Here is a 16,901-nt window from a genome sequence, read left to right on the forward strand (position 1 = left end):
TGGGTCTAGACCAACGTTTAGGTCAAGTTTCGTCGAATTCTGAGAAAGTTCAAAATTAAGCTGTTTTGCACGGTTTTATTAAAGCAAGTTTGTCTCCTTTTTATACAAACATGAAGTTATTATTATGCTTAGCAAATTTTTCATACAAATTCTTATGTCAAGACCAACGTTTGGTCAAGTTTCGTCGAAATTTGAGAACGTTCAAAATTTAGTTGTTTTCCAAGGTTTTATTACAGCAAGTTTGTTTCCATTTTATAAAAACTTGTAGTTATTATAATTTAAGCTTAGAAAATTCACCACACAAATTCTTATGTCCAAACCAACATTTGGGTGAAGTTTCGTCGAATTCTGAGAATATTCAAATTTAGCTATTTTGCACGGTTTTATTAAAGTAAGTTTGTTTTTATTTCATACAACCTTATAGTTATTATTGTGCTTAGCAAATTTACCACACAAATTCTTATGTTCAGACCAACGTTTTGGTCAAGTTTGATCGAATTTTGAGAACGTTCAAAATTTAGCTATTTTGGACGGTTTTATTAAAGAAAGTTTTTTTTCCTTTTACACACACTTGTAGTTATTATTACGCCTAACAAATTTAACACACAAATTCTTGGGTGTAGACCAACGTTTGGGTCAAATTTTGTCAAATTCTGATAAAATTCAAAATTTAGCTGTTTTGGACAGTATTATTAAAGCAAGTTTGTTTTCCTTTTATACAAACTTGTAGTTGTTATTACGGTTAGATAATTTACCACACAAATTCTTGGGTCTAGACCAACGTTGGGGTCAAGTTTCATCGATTTCTGAAAACGTTCAAAATTAAACTTATTTGCACGGTTTTATTAAAGCAAGTTTGTTTCCTTTTTATACAAACATGTAATTATTATTACGCTTAGCAAATTTACCACACAAATTCTTATGTGCAGAGCAACATTTTGGTCAAGTTTGGTCGAATTCTGAGAACGTTGAAAATTTAGCTATTTTGGATGGTTTTATTAAAGCAAGTTTGTTTTTTCCTTTTACACAAACTAGTAGTTATTATTACCGTTAGAAAAATTTACCACACAAGTTCTTGGGTCTAGACCAACGTTTGGGTCAAGTTTCGTCGAATTCTGAGAAAGTTCAAAATTAAGCTGTTTTGCACGGTTTTATTAAAGCAAGTTTGTCTCCTTTTTATACAAACATGAAGTTATTATTATGCTTAGCAAATTTACCATACAAATTCTTATGTCAAGACCAACGTTTGGGTCAAGTTTCGTCGAAATTTGAGAACGTTCAAAATTTAGCTGTTTTGCAAGGTTTTATTACAGCAAGTTTGTTTCCATTTTATAAAAACTTGTAGTTATTATAATTTAAGCTTAGAAAATTCACCACACAAATTCTTATGTCCAAACCAACATTTGGGTGAATTTTCGTCGAATTCTGAGAATATTCAAATTTAGCTATTTCGCACGGTTTTATTAAAGAAAGTTTGTTTCTATTTCATACAACGTTATAGCTATTATTATGTTTAGCAAATTTACCACACAAATTCTTATGTTCAGACCAACGTTTTGGTCAAGTTTGATCGAATTCTGAGAACGTTCCAAATTTAGCTATTTTGGACGGTTTTATTTAAGAAAGTGTTTTTTCCTTTTACACACACATGTAGTTATTATTACGCTTAGCAAATTTAATACACAAATTCTTGGGTGTAGACCAACGTTTGGGTCAAGTTTCGTCGAATTCTGAGAACATTCAAAATTTAGCTGTTTTGGACGGTATTATTAAAGGAAGTTTGTTTTCCTTTTACACAAACTTGTAAATCTTATTACGGTTAGAAAATTTACCACACAAATTCATGGTTCTAGACCAACGTTGGGGTCAAGTTTCGTCGATTTCTGAAAACGTTCAATATTAAGCTTATTTGCACGGTTTTATTAAAGCAAGTTTGTTTCCTTTTTATACAAACATGTAATTATTATTACGCTTAGCAAATTTACCACACAAATTCTTATGTGCAGACCAACGTTTTGGTCAAATTTGGTCGAATTCTGAGAACGTTGAAAATTTAGCTATTTTGGACAGTTTTATTAAAGCAAGTTTGTTTTTCCTTTTACACAAACTAGTAGTTATTATTACGGTTAGAAAAATTTACCACACAAGTTCTTGGGTCTAGACCAACGTTTGGGTCAAGTTTCGTCGAATTTTGAGAACGTTCAAAATTAAGCTGTTTTGCACGATTTTATTAAATCAAGTTTGTCTCCTTTTTATTCAAACATGAAGTTATTATTATGCTTAGCAAATTTACCATACAAATTCTTATGTCAAGACCAACGTTTGGGTAACGTTTCGTCGAATTTTGAGAACGTTCAAAATTTAGCTGTTTTGCAAGGTTTTATTACAGCAAGTTTGTTTCCATTTTATAAAAACTTGTAGTTATTATAATTTAAGCATAGAAAATTCACCACACAAATTCTTATGTCCAAACCAACATTTGGGTGAATTTTCGTCGAATTCTGAGAATATTCAAATTTAGCTATTTTGCACGGTTTTATTAAAGCCAATTTGTTTCTATTTCATACAACCTTATAGTTATTATTATGCTTAGCAAATTTACCACACAAATTCTTATGTTCAAACCAACGTTTTGGTCAAGTTTGATCGAATTTTGAGAATGTTCAAAATTTAGCTATTTTGGACGGTTTTATTAATGAAAGTTTTTTTTACTTTTACACACACTTGTAGTTATTATTACGCCTAACAAATTTAACACACAAATTCTTGGGTGTAGACCAACGTTTGGGTCAAATTTTGTCGAATTCTGATAAAATTCAAAATTTAGCTGTTTTGGACGGTATTATTAAAGCAAGTTTGTTTTTCTTTTATACAAACTTGTAGTTATTATTACGGTTAGATAATTTACCATACAAATTCTTGGGTCTAGACCAACATTTGGGTCAAGTTTCATCGATTTCTGAAAACGTTCAAAATTAAGCTTATTTGCACGGTTTTATTAAAGCAAGTTTGTTTCCTTTTTATACAAACATGTAATTATTATTACGCTTAGCAAATTTACCACACAAATTCTTATATGCAGAGCAACATTTTGGTCAAGTTTGGTCGAATTCTGAGAACGTTGAAAATTTAGCTATTTTGGACGGTTTTATTAAAGCAAGTTTGTTTTTTCCTTTTACACAAACTAGTAGTTATTATTACGGTTAGAAAAATTTACCACACAAGTTCTTGGGTCTAGACCAACGTTTGGGTCAAGTTTCGTCGAATTCTGAGAAAGTTCAAAATTAAGCTGTTTTGCACGGTTTTATTAAAGCAAGTTTGTCTCCTTTTTATACAAACATGAAGTTATTATTATGCTTAGCAAATTTACCATACAAATTCTTATGTCAAGACCAACGTTTGGGTCAAGTTTCGTCGAAATTTGAGAACGTTCAAAATTTAGCTGTTTTGCAAGGTTTTATTACAGCAAGTTTGTTTCCATTTTATAAAAACTTGTAGTTATTATAATTTAAGCTTAGAAAATTCACCACACAAATTCTTATGTCCAAACCAACATTTGGGTGAATTTTCGTCGAATTCTGAGAATATTCAAATTTAGCTATTTCGCACGGTTTTATTAAAGAAAGTTTGTTTCTATTTCATACAACGTTATAGCTATTATTATGTTTAGCAAATTTACCACACAAATTCTTATGTTCAGACCAACGTTTTGGTCAAGTTTGATCGAATTCTGAGAACGTTCCAAATTTAGCTATTTTGGACGGTTTATTTAAGAAAGTGTTTTTTCCTTTTACACACACATGTAGTTATTATTACGCTTAGCAAATTTAATACACAAATTCTTGGGTGTAGACCAACGTTTGGGTCAAGTTTCGTCGAATTCTGAGAACATTCAAAATTTTGCTGTTTTGGACGGTATTATTAAAGGAAGTTTGTTTTCCTTTTACACAAACTTGTAAATCTTATTACGGTTAGAAAATTTACCACACAAATTCATGGTTCTAGACCAACGTTGGGGTCAAGTTTCGTCGATTTCTGAAAACGTTCAATATTAAGCTTATTTGCACGGTTTTATTAAAGCAAGTTTGTTTCCTTTTTATACAAACATGTAATTATTATTACGCTTAGCAAATTTACCACACAAATTCTTATGTGCAGACCAACGTTTTGGTCAAATTTGGTCGAATTCTGAGAACGTTGAAAATTTAGCTATTTTGGACAGTTTTATTAAAGCAAGTTTGTTTTTCCTTTTACACAAACTAGTAGTTATTATTACGGTTAGAAAAATTTACCACACAAGTTCTTGGGTCTAGACCAACGTTTGGGTCAAGTTTCGTCGAATTTTGAGAACGTTCAAAATTAAGCTGTTTTGCACGATTTTATTAAATCAAGTTTGTCTCCTTTTTATTCAAACATGAAGTTATTATTATGCTTAGCAAATTTACCATACAAATTCTTATGTCAAGACCAACGTTTGGGTAACGTTTCGTCGAATTTTGAGAACGTTCAAAATTTAGCTGTTTTGCAAGGTTTTATTACAGCAAGTTTGTTTCCATTTTATAAAAACTTGTAGTTATTATAATTTAAGCATAGAAAATTCACCACACAAATTCTTATGTCCAAACCAACATTTGGGTGAATTTTCGTCGAATTCTGAGAATATTCAAATTTAGCTATTTTGCACGGTTTTATTAAAGCCAATTTGTTTCTATTTCATACAACCTTATAGTTATTATTATGCTTAGCAAATTTACCACACAAATTCTTATGTTCAAACCAACGTTTTGGTCAAGTTTGATCGAATTTTGAGAATGTTCAAAATTTAGCTATTTTGGACGGTTTTATTAAAGAAAGTTTTTTTTACTTTTACACACACTTGTAGTTATTATTACGCCTAACAAATTTAACACACAAATTCTTGGGTGTAGACCAACGTTTGGGTCAAATTTTGTCGAATTCTGATAAAATTCAAAATTTAGCTGTTTTGGACGGTATTATTAAAGCAAGTTTGTTTTTCTTTTATACAAACTTGTAGTTATTATTACGGTTAGATAATTTACCATACAAATTCTTGGGTCTAGACCAACATTTGGGTCAAGTTTCATCGATTTCTGAAAACGTTCAAAATTAAGCTTATTTGCACGGTTTTATTAAAGCAAGTTTGTTTCCTTTTTATACAAACATGTAATTATTATTACGCTTAGCAAATTTACCACACAAATTCTTATATGCAGAGCAACATTTTGGTCAAGTTTGGTCGAATTCTGAGAACGTTGAAAATTTAGCTATTTTGGACGGTTTTATTAAAGCAAGTTTGTTTTTTCCTTTTACACAAACTAGTAGTTATTATTACGGTTAGAAAAATTTACCACACAAGTTCTTGGGTCTAGACCAACGTTTGGGTCAAGTTTCGTCGAATTCTGAGAAAGTTCAAAATTAAGCTGTTTTGCACGGTTTTATTAAAGCAAGTTTGTCTCCTTTTTATACAAACATGAAGTTATTATTATGCTTAGCAAATTTACCATACAAATTCTTATGTCAAGACCAACGTTTGGGTCAAGTTTCGTCGAAATTTGAGAACGTTCAAAATTTAGCTGTTTTGCAAGGTTTTATTACAGCAAGTTTGTTTCCATTTTATAAAAACTTGTAGTTATTATAATTTAAGCTTAGAAAATTCACCACACAAATTCTTATGTCCAAACCAACATTTGGGTGAATTTTCGTCGAATTCTGAGAATATTCAAATTTAGCTATTTCGCACGGTTTTATTAAAGAAAGTTTGTTTCTATTTCATACAACGTTATAGCTATTATTATGTTTAGCAAATTTACCACACAAATTCTTATGTTCAGACCAACGTTTTGGTCAAGTTTGATCGAATTCTGAGAACGTTCCAAATTTAGCTATTTTGGACGGTTTTATTTAAGAAAGTGTTTTTTCCTTTTACACACACATGTAGTTATTATTACGCTTAGCAAATTTAATACACAAATTCTTGGGTGTAGACCAACGTTTGGGTCAAGTTTCGTCGAATTCTGAGAACATTCAAAATTTTGCTGTTTTGGACGGTATTATTAAAGGAAGTTTGTTTTCCTTTTACACAAACTTGTAAATCTTATTACGGTTAGAAAATTTACCACACAAATTCATGGTTCTAGACCAACGTTGGGGTCAAGTTTCGTCGATTTCTGAAAACGTTCAATATTAAGCTTATTTGCACGGTTTTATTAAAGCAAGTTTGTTTCCTTTTTATACAAACATGTAATTATTATTACGCTTAGCAAATTTACCACACAAATTCTTATGTGCAGACCAACGTTTTGGTCAAATTTGGTCGAATTCTGAGAACGTTGAAAATTTAGCTATTTTGGACAGTTTTATTAAAGCAAGTTTGTTTTTCCTTTTACACAAACTAGTAGTTATTATTACGGTTAGAAAAATTTACCACACAAGTTCTTGGGTCTAGACCAACGTTTGGGTCAAGTTTCGTCGAATTTTGAGAACGTTCAAAATTAAGCTGTTTTGCACGATTTTATTAAATCAAGTTTGTCTCCTTTTTATTCAAACATGAAGTTATTATTATGCTTAGCAAATTTACCATACAAATTCTTATGTCAAGACCAACGTTTGGGTAACGTTTCGTCGAATTTTGAGAACGTTCAAAATTTAGCTGTTTTGCAAGGTTTTATTACAGCAAGTTTGTTTCCATTTTATAAAAACTTGTAGTTATTATAATTTAAGCATAGAAAATTCACCACACAAATTCTTATGTCCAAACCAACATTTGGGTGAATTTTCGTCGAATTATGAGAATATTCAAATTTAGCTATTTTGCACGGTTTTATTAAAGCAAGTTTGTTTCTATTTCATACAACCTTATAGTTATTATTGTGCTTAGCAAATTTACCACACAAATTCTTATGTTCAAACCAACGTTTTGGTCAAGTTTGATCGAATTTTGAGAACGTTCAAAATTTAGCTATTTTGGACGGTTTTATTAAAGAAAGTTTTTTTTACTTTTACACACACTTGTAGTTATTATTACGCCTAACAAATTTAACACACAAATTCTTGGGTGTAGACCAACGTTTGGGTCAAATTTTGTCGAATTCTGATAAAATTCAAAATTTAGCTGTTTTGGACGGTATTATTAAAGCAAGTTTGTTTTCCTTTTATACAAACTTGTAGTTATTATTACGGTTAGACAATTTACCATACAAATTCTTGGGTCTAGACCAACATTTGGGTCAAGTTTCATCGATTTCTGAAAACGTTCAAAATTAAGCTTATTTGCACGGTTTTATTAAAGCAAGTTTGTTTCCTTTTTATACAAACATGTAATTATTATTACGCTTAGCAAATTTACCACACAAATTCTTATATGCAGAGCAACATTTTGGTCAAGTTTGGTCGAATTCTGAGAACGTTGAAAATTTAGCTATTTTGGACGGTTTTATTAAAGCAAGTTTGTTTTTTCCTTTTACACAAACTAGTAGTTATTATTACGGTTAGAAAAATTTACCACACAAGTTCTTGGGTCTAGACCAACGTTTGGGTCAAGTTTCGTCGAATTCTGAGAAAGTTCAAAATTAAGCTGTTTTGCACGGTTTTATTAAAGCAAGTTTGTCTCCTTTTTATACAAACATGAAGTTATTATTATGCTTAGCAAATTTTTCATACAAATTCTTATGTCAAGACCAACGTTTGGTCAAGTTTCGTCGAAATTTGAGAACGTTCAAAATTTAGTTGTTTTGCAAGGTTTTATTACAGCAAGTTTGTTTCCATTTTATAAAAACTTGTAGTTATTATAATTTAAGCTTAGAAAATTCACCACACAAATTCTTATGTCCAAACCAACATTTGGGTGAAGTTTCGTCGAATTCTGAGAATATTCAAATTTAGCTATTTTGCACGGTTTTATTAAAGTAAGTTTGTTTTTATTTCATACAACCTTATAGTTATTATTGTGCTTAGCAAATTTACCACACAAATTCTTATGTTCAGACCAACGTTTTGGTAAAGTTTGATCGAATTTTGAGAACGTTCAAAATTTAGCTATTTTGGACGGTTTTATTAAAGAAAGTTTTTTTTCCTTTTACACACACTTGTAGTTATTATTACGCCTAACAAATTTAACACACAAATTCTTGGGTGTAGACCAACGTTTGGGTCAAATTTTGTCGAATTCTGATAAAATTCAAAATTTAGCTGTTTTGGACAGTATTATTAAAGCAAGTTTGTTTTCCTTTTATACAAACTTGTAGTTGTTATTACGGTTAGATAATTTACCACACAAATTCTTGGGTCTAGACCAACGTTGGGGTCAAGTTTCATCGATTTCTGAAAACGTTCAAAATTAAACTTATTTGCACGGTTTTATTAAAGCAAGTTTGTTTCCTTTTTATACAAACATGTAATTATTATTACGCTTAGCAAATTTACCACACAAATTCTTATGTGCAGAGCAACATTTTGGTCAAGTTTGGTCGAATTCTGAGAACGTTGAAAATTTAGCTATTTTGGATGGTTTATTAAAGCAAGTTTGTTTTTTCCTTTTACACAAACTAGTAGTTATTATTACCGTTAGAAAAATTTACCACACAAGTTCTTGGGTCTAGACCAACGTTTGGGTCAAGTTTCGTCGAATTCTGAGAAAGTTCAAAATTAAGCTGTTTTGCACGGTTTTATTAAAGCAAGTTTGTCTCCTTTTTATACAAACATGAAGTTATTATTATGCTTAGCAAATTTACCATACAAATTCTTATGTCAAGACCAACGTTTGGGTCAAGTTTCGTCGAAATTTGAGAACGTTCAAAATTTAGCTGTTTTGCAAGGTTTTATTACAGCAAGTTTGTTTCCATTTTATAAAAACTTGTAGTTATTATAATTTAAGCTTAGAAAATTCACCACACAAATTCTTATGTCCAAACCAACATTTGGGTGAATTTTCGTCGAATTCTGAGAATATTCAAATTTAGCTATTTCGCACGGTTTTATTAAACAAAGTTTGTTTCTATTTCATTCAACGTTATAGCTATTATTATGTTTAGCAAATTTACCACACAAATTCTTATGTTCAGACCAACGTTTTGGTCAAGTTTGATCGAATTCTGAGAACATTCCAAATTTAGCTATTTTGGACGGTTTTATTTAAGAAAGTGTTTTTTCCTTTTACACACACATGTAGTTATTATTACGCTTAGCAAATTTAATACACAAATTCTTGGGTGTAGACCAACGTTTGGGTCAAGTTTCGTCGAATTCTGAGAACATTCAAAATTTAGCTGTTTTGGACGGTATTATTAAAGGAAGTTTGTTTTCCTTTTACACAAACTTGTAAATCTTATTACGGTTAGAAAATTTACCACACAAATTCATGGTTCTAGACCAACGTTGGGGTCAAGTTTCGTCGATTTCTGAAAACGTTCAATATTAAGCTTATTTGCACGGTTTTATTAAAGCAAGTTTGTTTCCTTTTTATACAAACATGTAATTATTATTACGCTTAGCAAATTTACCACACAAATTCTTATGTGCAGACCAACGTTTTGGTCAAATTTGGTCGAATTCTGAGAACGTTGAAAATTTAGCTATTTTGGACAGTTTTATTAAAGCAAGTTTGTTTTCCTTTTACACAAACTAGTAGTTATTATTACGTTTAGAAAAATTTACCACACAAGTTCTTGGGTCTAGACCAACGTTTGGGTCAAGTTTCGTCGAATTTTGAGAACGTTCAAAATTAAGCTGTTTTGCACGATTTTATTAAATCAAGTTTGTCTCCTTTTTATTCAAACATGAAGTTATTATTATGCTTAGCAAATTTACCATACAAATTCTTATGTCAAGACCAACGTTTGGGTAACGTTTCGTCGAATTTTGAGAACGTTCAAAATTTAGCTGTTTTGCAAGGTTTTATTACAGCAAGTTTGTTTCCATTTTATAAAAACTTGTAGTTATTATAATTTTAGCATAGAAAATTCACCACACAAATTCTTATGTCCAAACCAACATTTGGGTGAATTTTCGTCGAATTCTGAGAATATTCAAATTTAGCTATTTTGCACGGTTTTATTAAATCAAGTTTGTTTCTATTTCATACAACCTTATAGTTATTATTGTGCTTAGCAAATTTACCACACAAATTCTTATGTTCAAACCAACGTTTTGGTCAAGTTTGATCGAATTTTGAGAACGTTCAAAATTTAGCTATTTTGGACGGTTTTATTAAAGAAAGTTTTTTTTACTTTTACACACACTTGTAGTTATTATTACGCCTAACAAATTTAACACACAAATTCTTGGGTGTACACCAACGTTTGGGTCAAATTTTGTCGAATTCTGATAAAATTCAAAATTTAGCTGTTTTGGACGGTATTATTAAAGCAAGTTTGTTTTCCTTTTATACAAACTTGTAGTTATTATTACGGTTAGATAATTTACCATACAAATTCTTGGGTCTAGACCAACATTTGGGTCAAGTTTCATCGATTTCTGAAAACGTTCAAAATTAAGCTTATTTGCACGGTTTTATTAAAGCAAGTTTGTTTCCTTTTTATACAAACATGTAATTATTATTACGCTTAGCAAATTTAATACACAAATTATTGGGTGTAGACCAACGTTTGGGTCAAGTTTCGTCGAATTCTGAGAACATTCAAAATTTAGCTGTTTTGGACGGTATTATTAAAGGAAGTTTGTTTTCCTTTTACACAAACTTCTAGCTTTTATTACGGTTAGCAAATTTACCACACAAATTCTTGGTTCTAGGTCCAACGTTGGGGTCAAGTTTCGTCGATTTCTGAAAACGTTCAAAATTAAGCTTATTTGCACGGTTTTATTAAAGCAAGTTTGTTTCCTTTTTATACAAACATGTAATTATTATTACGCTTAGCAAATTTACCACACAAATTCTTATGTGCAGACCAACGTTTTGGTCAAATTTGGTCGAATTCTGAGAACGTTCAAAATTTAGCTATTTTGGACAGTTTTATTAAAGCAAGTTTGTTTTCCTTTTACACAAACTAGTAGTTATTATTACGGTTAGAAAAATTTACCACACAAGTTCTTGGGTCTAGACCAACGTTTGGGTCAAGTTTCGTCGAATTTTGAGAACGTTCAAAATTAAGCTGTTTTGCACGATTTTATTAAAGCAAGTTTGTCTCCTTTTTATTCAAACATGAAGTTATTATTATGCTTAACAAATTTACCATACAAATTCTTATGTCAAGACCAACGTTTCGGTAACGTTTCGTCGAATTTTGAGAACGTCAAAATTTAGCTGTTTTGCAAGGTTTCATTACAGCAAGTTTGTTTCCATTTTATAAAAACTTGTAGTTATTATAATTTAAGCATAGAAAATTCACCACACAAATTCTTATGTCCAAACCAACATTTGGGTGAATTTTCGTCGAATTCTGAGAATATTCAAATTTAGCTATTTTGCACGGTTTTATTAAAGCAAGTTTGTTTCTATTTCATACAACCTTATAGTTATTATTATGCTTAGCAAATTTACCACACAAATTCTTATGTTCAGACCAACGTTTTGGTCAAGTTTGATCGAATTCAGAGAACGTTCCAAATTTAGCTATTTTGGACGGTTTTATTTAAGAAAGTGTTTTTTCCTTATACACACACATGTAGTTATTATTACGCTTAGCAAATTTAATACACAAATTATTGGGTGTAGACCAACGTTTGGGTCAAGTTTCGTTGAATTCTGAGAACATTCAAAATTTAGCTGTTTTGGACGGTATTATTAAAGGAAGTTTGTTTTCCTTTTACACAAACTTGTAGCTTTTGTTACGGTTAGCAAATTTACCACACAAATTCTTGGTTCTAGACCAACATTGGGGTCAAGTTTCGTCGATTTCTGAAAACGTTCAAAATTAAGCTTATTTGCACGGTTTTATTAAAGCAAGTTTGTTTCCTTTTTATATAAATATGTAATTATTATTACGCTTAGCAAATTTACCACACAAATTCTTATGTGCAGACCAACGTTTTGGTCAAATTTGGTCGAATTCTGAGAACGTTCAAAATTTAGCTATTTTGGACGGTTTTATTAAAGCAAGTTTGTTTTCCTTTTACACAAACTAGTAGTTATTATTACGGTTAGAAAAATTTACCACACAAGTTCTTGGGTCTAGACCAACGTTTGGGTCAAGTTTCGTCGAATTCTGAGAAAGTTCAAAATTAAGCTGTTTTGCACGGTTTTATTAAAGCAAGTTTGTCTCCTTTTTATACAAACATGAAGTTATTATTATACTTAGCAAATTTACCATACAAATTCTTATGTCAAGACCAACGTTTGGTCAAGTTTCGTCGAAATTTGAGAACGTTCAAAATTTAGTTGTTTTGCAAGATTTTATTACAGCAAGTTTGTTTCCATTTTATAAAAACTTGTAGTTATTATAATTTAAGCTTAGAAAATTCACCACACAAATTCTTATGTCCAAACCAACATTTGGGTGAAGTTTCGTCGAATTCTGAGAATATTCAAATTTAGCTATTTTGCACGGTTTTATTAAAGCAAGTTTGTTTCTATTTCATACAACCTTATAGTTATTATTATGCTTAGCAAATTTACCACACAAATTCTTATGTTCAGACCAACGTTTTGGTCAAGTTTGATCGAATTCTGAGAACGTTCCAAATTTAGCTATTTTGGACGGTTTTATTTAAGAAAGTTTTTTTTCCTTATACACACACATGTAGTTATTATTACGCTTAGCAAATTTAATACACAAATTATTGGGTGTAGACCAACGTTTGGGTCAAGTTTCGTCGAATTCTGAGAACATTCAAAATTTAGCTGTTTTGGACGGTATTATTAAAGGAAGTTTGTTTTCCTTTTACACAAACTTGTAGCTTTTGTTACGGTTAGCAAATTTACCACACAAATTCTTGGTTCTAGACCAACATTGGGGTCAAGTTTCGTCGATTTCTGAAAACGTTCAAAATTAAGCTTATTTTCACGGTTTTATTAAAGCAAGTTTGTTTCCTTTTTATATAAATATGTAATTATTATTACGCTTAGCAAATTTACCACACAAATTCTTATGTGCAGACCAACGTTTTGGTCAAATTTGGTCGAATTCTGAGAACGTTCAAAATTTAGCTATTTTGGACAGTTTTATTAAAGCAAGTTTGTTTTCCTTTTACACAAACTAGTAGTTATTATTACGGTTAGAAAAATTTACCACACAAGTTCTTGGGTCTAGACCAACGTTTGGGTCAAGTTTCGTCGAATTCTGAGAAAGTTCAAAATTAAGCTGTTTTGCACGGTTTTATTAAAGCAAGTTTGTCTCCTTTTTATACAAACATGAAGTTATTATTATACTTAGCAAATTTACCATACAAATTCTTATGTCAAGACCAACGTTTGGTCAAGTTTCGTCGAAATTTGAGAACGTTCAAAATTTAGTTGTTTTGCAAGATTTTATTACAGCAAGTTTGTTTCCATTTTATAAAAACTTGTAGTTATTATAATTTAAGCTTAGAAAATTCACCACACAAATTCTTATGTCCAAACCAACATTTGGGTGAAGTTTCGTCGAATTCTGAGAGTATTCAAATTTAGCTATTTTGCACGGTTTTATTAAAGCAAGTTTGTTTCTATTTCATACAACCTTATAGTTATTATTATGCTTAGCAAATTTATCACACAAATTCTTATGTTCAGACCAACATTTTGGTCAAGTTTGATCGAATTCTGAGAACGTTCCAAATTTAGCTATTTTGGACGGTTTTATTTAAGAAAGTTTTTTTTCCTTATACACACACATGTAGTTATTATTACGCTTAGCAAATTTAATACACAAATTATTGGGTGTAGACCAACGTTTGGGTCAAGTTTCGTCGAATTCTGAGAACATTCAAAATTTAGCTGTTTTGGACGGTATTATTAAAGGAAGTTTGTTTTCCTTTTACACAAACTTGTAGCTTTTATTACGGTTAGCAAATTTACCACACAAATTCTTGGTTCTAGACCAACGTTGGGGTCAAGTTTCGTCGATTTCTGAAAACGTTCAAAATTAAGCTTATTTGCACGGTTTTATTAAAGCAAGTTTGTTTCCTTTTTATACAAACATGTAATTATTATTACGCTTAGCAAATTTACCACACAAATTCTTATGTGCAGACCAACGTTTTGGTCAAATTTGGTCGAATTCTGAGAACGTTCAAAATTTAGCTATTTTGGACGGTTTTATTAAAGCAAGTTTGTTTTCCTTTTACACAAACTAGTAGTTATTATTACGGTTAGAAAAATTTACCACACAAGTTCTTGGGTCTAGACCAACGTTTGGGTCAAGTTTCGTCGAATTTAGAGAACGTTCAAAATTAATCTGTTTTGCACGATTTTATTAAAGCAAGTTTGTCTCCTTTTTATACAAACATGAAGTTATTATTATGCTTAGCAAATTTACCATACAAATTCTTATGTCAAGACCAACGTTTGGGTAACGTTTCGTCGAATTTTGAGAACGTTCAAAATTTAGCTGTTTTGCACGATTTTATTAAAGCAAGTTTGTCTCCTTTTTATTCAAACATGAAGTTATTATTATGCTTAACAAATTTACCATACAAATTCTTATGTCAAGACCAACGTTTCGGTAACGTTTCGTCGAATTTTGAGAACGTCAAAATTTAGCTGTTTTGCAAGGTTTCATTACAGCAAGTTTGTTTCCATTTTATAAAAACTTGTAGTTATTATAATTTAAGCATAGAAAATTCACCACACAAATTCTTATGTCCAAACCAACATTTGGGTGAATTTTCGTCGAATTCTGAGAATATTCAAATTTAGCTATTTTGCACGGTTTTATTAAAGCAAGTTTGTTTCTATTTCATACAACCTTATAGTTATTATTATGCTTAGCAAATTTACCACACAAATTCTTATGTTCAGACCAACGTTTTGGTCAAGTTTGATCGAATTCAGAGAACGTTCCAAATTTAGCTATTTTGGACGGTTTTATTTAAGAAAGTGTTTTTTCCTTATACACACACATGTAGTTATTATTACGCTTAGCAAATTTAATACACAAATTATTGGGTGTAGACCAACGTTTGGGTCAAGTTTCGTTGAATTCTGAGAACATTCAAAATTTAGCTGTTTTGGACGGTATTATTAAAGGAAGTTTGTTTTCCTTTTACACAAACTTGTAGCTTTTGTTACGGTTAGCAAATTTACCACACAAATTCTTGGTTCTAGACCAACATTGGGGTCAAGTTTCGTCGATTTCTGAAAACGTTCAAAATTAAGCTTATTTGCACGGTTTTATTAAAGCAAGTTTGTTTCCTTTTTATATAAATATGTAATTATTATTACGCTTAGCAAATTTACCACACAAATTCTTATGTGCAGACCAACGTTTTGGTCAAATTTGGTCGAATTCTGAGAACGTTCAAAATTTAGCTATTTTGGACGGTTTTATTAAAGCAAGTTTGTTTTCCTTTTACACAAACTAGTAGTTATTATTACGGTTAGAAAAATTTACCACACAAGTTCTTGGGTCTAGACCAACGTTTGGGTCAAGTTTCGTCGAATTCTGAGAAAGTTCAAAATTAAGCTGTTTTGCACGGTTTTATTAAAGCAAGTTTGTCTCCTTTTTATACAAACATGAAGTTATTATTATACTTAGCAAATTTACCATACAAATTCTTATGTCAAGACCAACGTTTGGTCAAGTTTCGTCGAAATTTGAGAACGTTCAAAATTTAGTTGTTTTGCAAGATTTTATTACAGCAAGTTTGTTTCCATTTTATAAAAACTTGTAGTTATTATAATTTAAGCTTAGAAAATTCACCACACAAATTCTTATGTCCAAACCAACATTTGGGTGAAGTTTCGTCGAATTCTGAGAATATTCAAATTTAGCTATTTTGCACGGTTTTATTAAAGCAAGTTTGTTTCTATTTCATACAACCTTATAGTTATTATTATGCTTAGCAAATTTACCACACAAATTCTTATGTTCAGACCAACGTTTTGGTCAAGTTTGATCGAATTCTGAGAACGTTCCAAATTTAGCTATTTTGGACGGTTTTATTTAAGAAAGTGTTTTTTCCTTATACACACACATGTAGTTATTATTACGCTTAGCAAATTTAATACACAAATTATTGGGTGTAGACCAACGTTTGGGTCAAGTTTCGTTGAATTCTGAGAACATTCAAAATTTAGCTGTTTTGGACGGTATTATTAAAGGAAGTTTGTTTTCCTTTTACACAAACTTGTAGCTTTTGTTACGGTTAGCAAATTTACCACACAAATTCTTGGTTCTAGACCAACATTGGGGTCAAGTTTCGTCGATTTCTGAAAACGTTCAAAATTAAGCTTATTTTCACGGTTTTATTAAAGCAAGTTTGTTTCCTTTTTATATAAATATGTAATTATTATTACGCTTAGCAAATTTACCACACAAATTCTTATGTGCAGACCAACGTTTTGGTCAAATTTGGTCGAATTCTGAGAACGTTCAAAATTTAGCTATTTTGGACAGTTTTATTAAAGCAAGTTTGTTTTCCTTTTACACAAACTAGTAGTTATTATTACGGTTAGAAAAATTTACCACACAAGTTCTTGGGTCTAGACCAACGTTTGGGTCAAGTTTCGTCGAATTCTGAGAAAGTTCAAAATTAAGCTGTTTTGCACGGTTTTATTAAAGCAAGTTTGTCTCCTTTTTATACAAACATGAAGTTATTATTATACTTAGCAAATTTACCATACAAATTCTTATGTCAAGACCAACGTTTGGTCAAGTTTCGTCGAAATTTGAGAACGTTCAAAATTTAGTTGTTTTGCAAGATTTTATTACAGCAAGTTTGTTTCCATTTTATAAAAACTTGTAGTTATTATAATTTAAGCTTAGAAAATTCACCACACAAATTCTTAT

Source organism: Sesamum indicum, linkage group LG10, assembly GCF_026168435.1.
Source record: "Sesamum indicum cultivar Baizhima isolate 11 linkage group LG10, ASM2616843v1, whole genome shotgun sequence".
NCBI lineage: Eukaryota > Viridiplantae > Streptophyta > Magnoliopsida > Lamiales > Pedaliaceae > Sesamum > Sesamum indicum.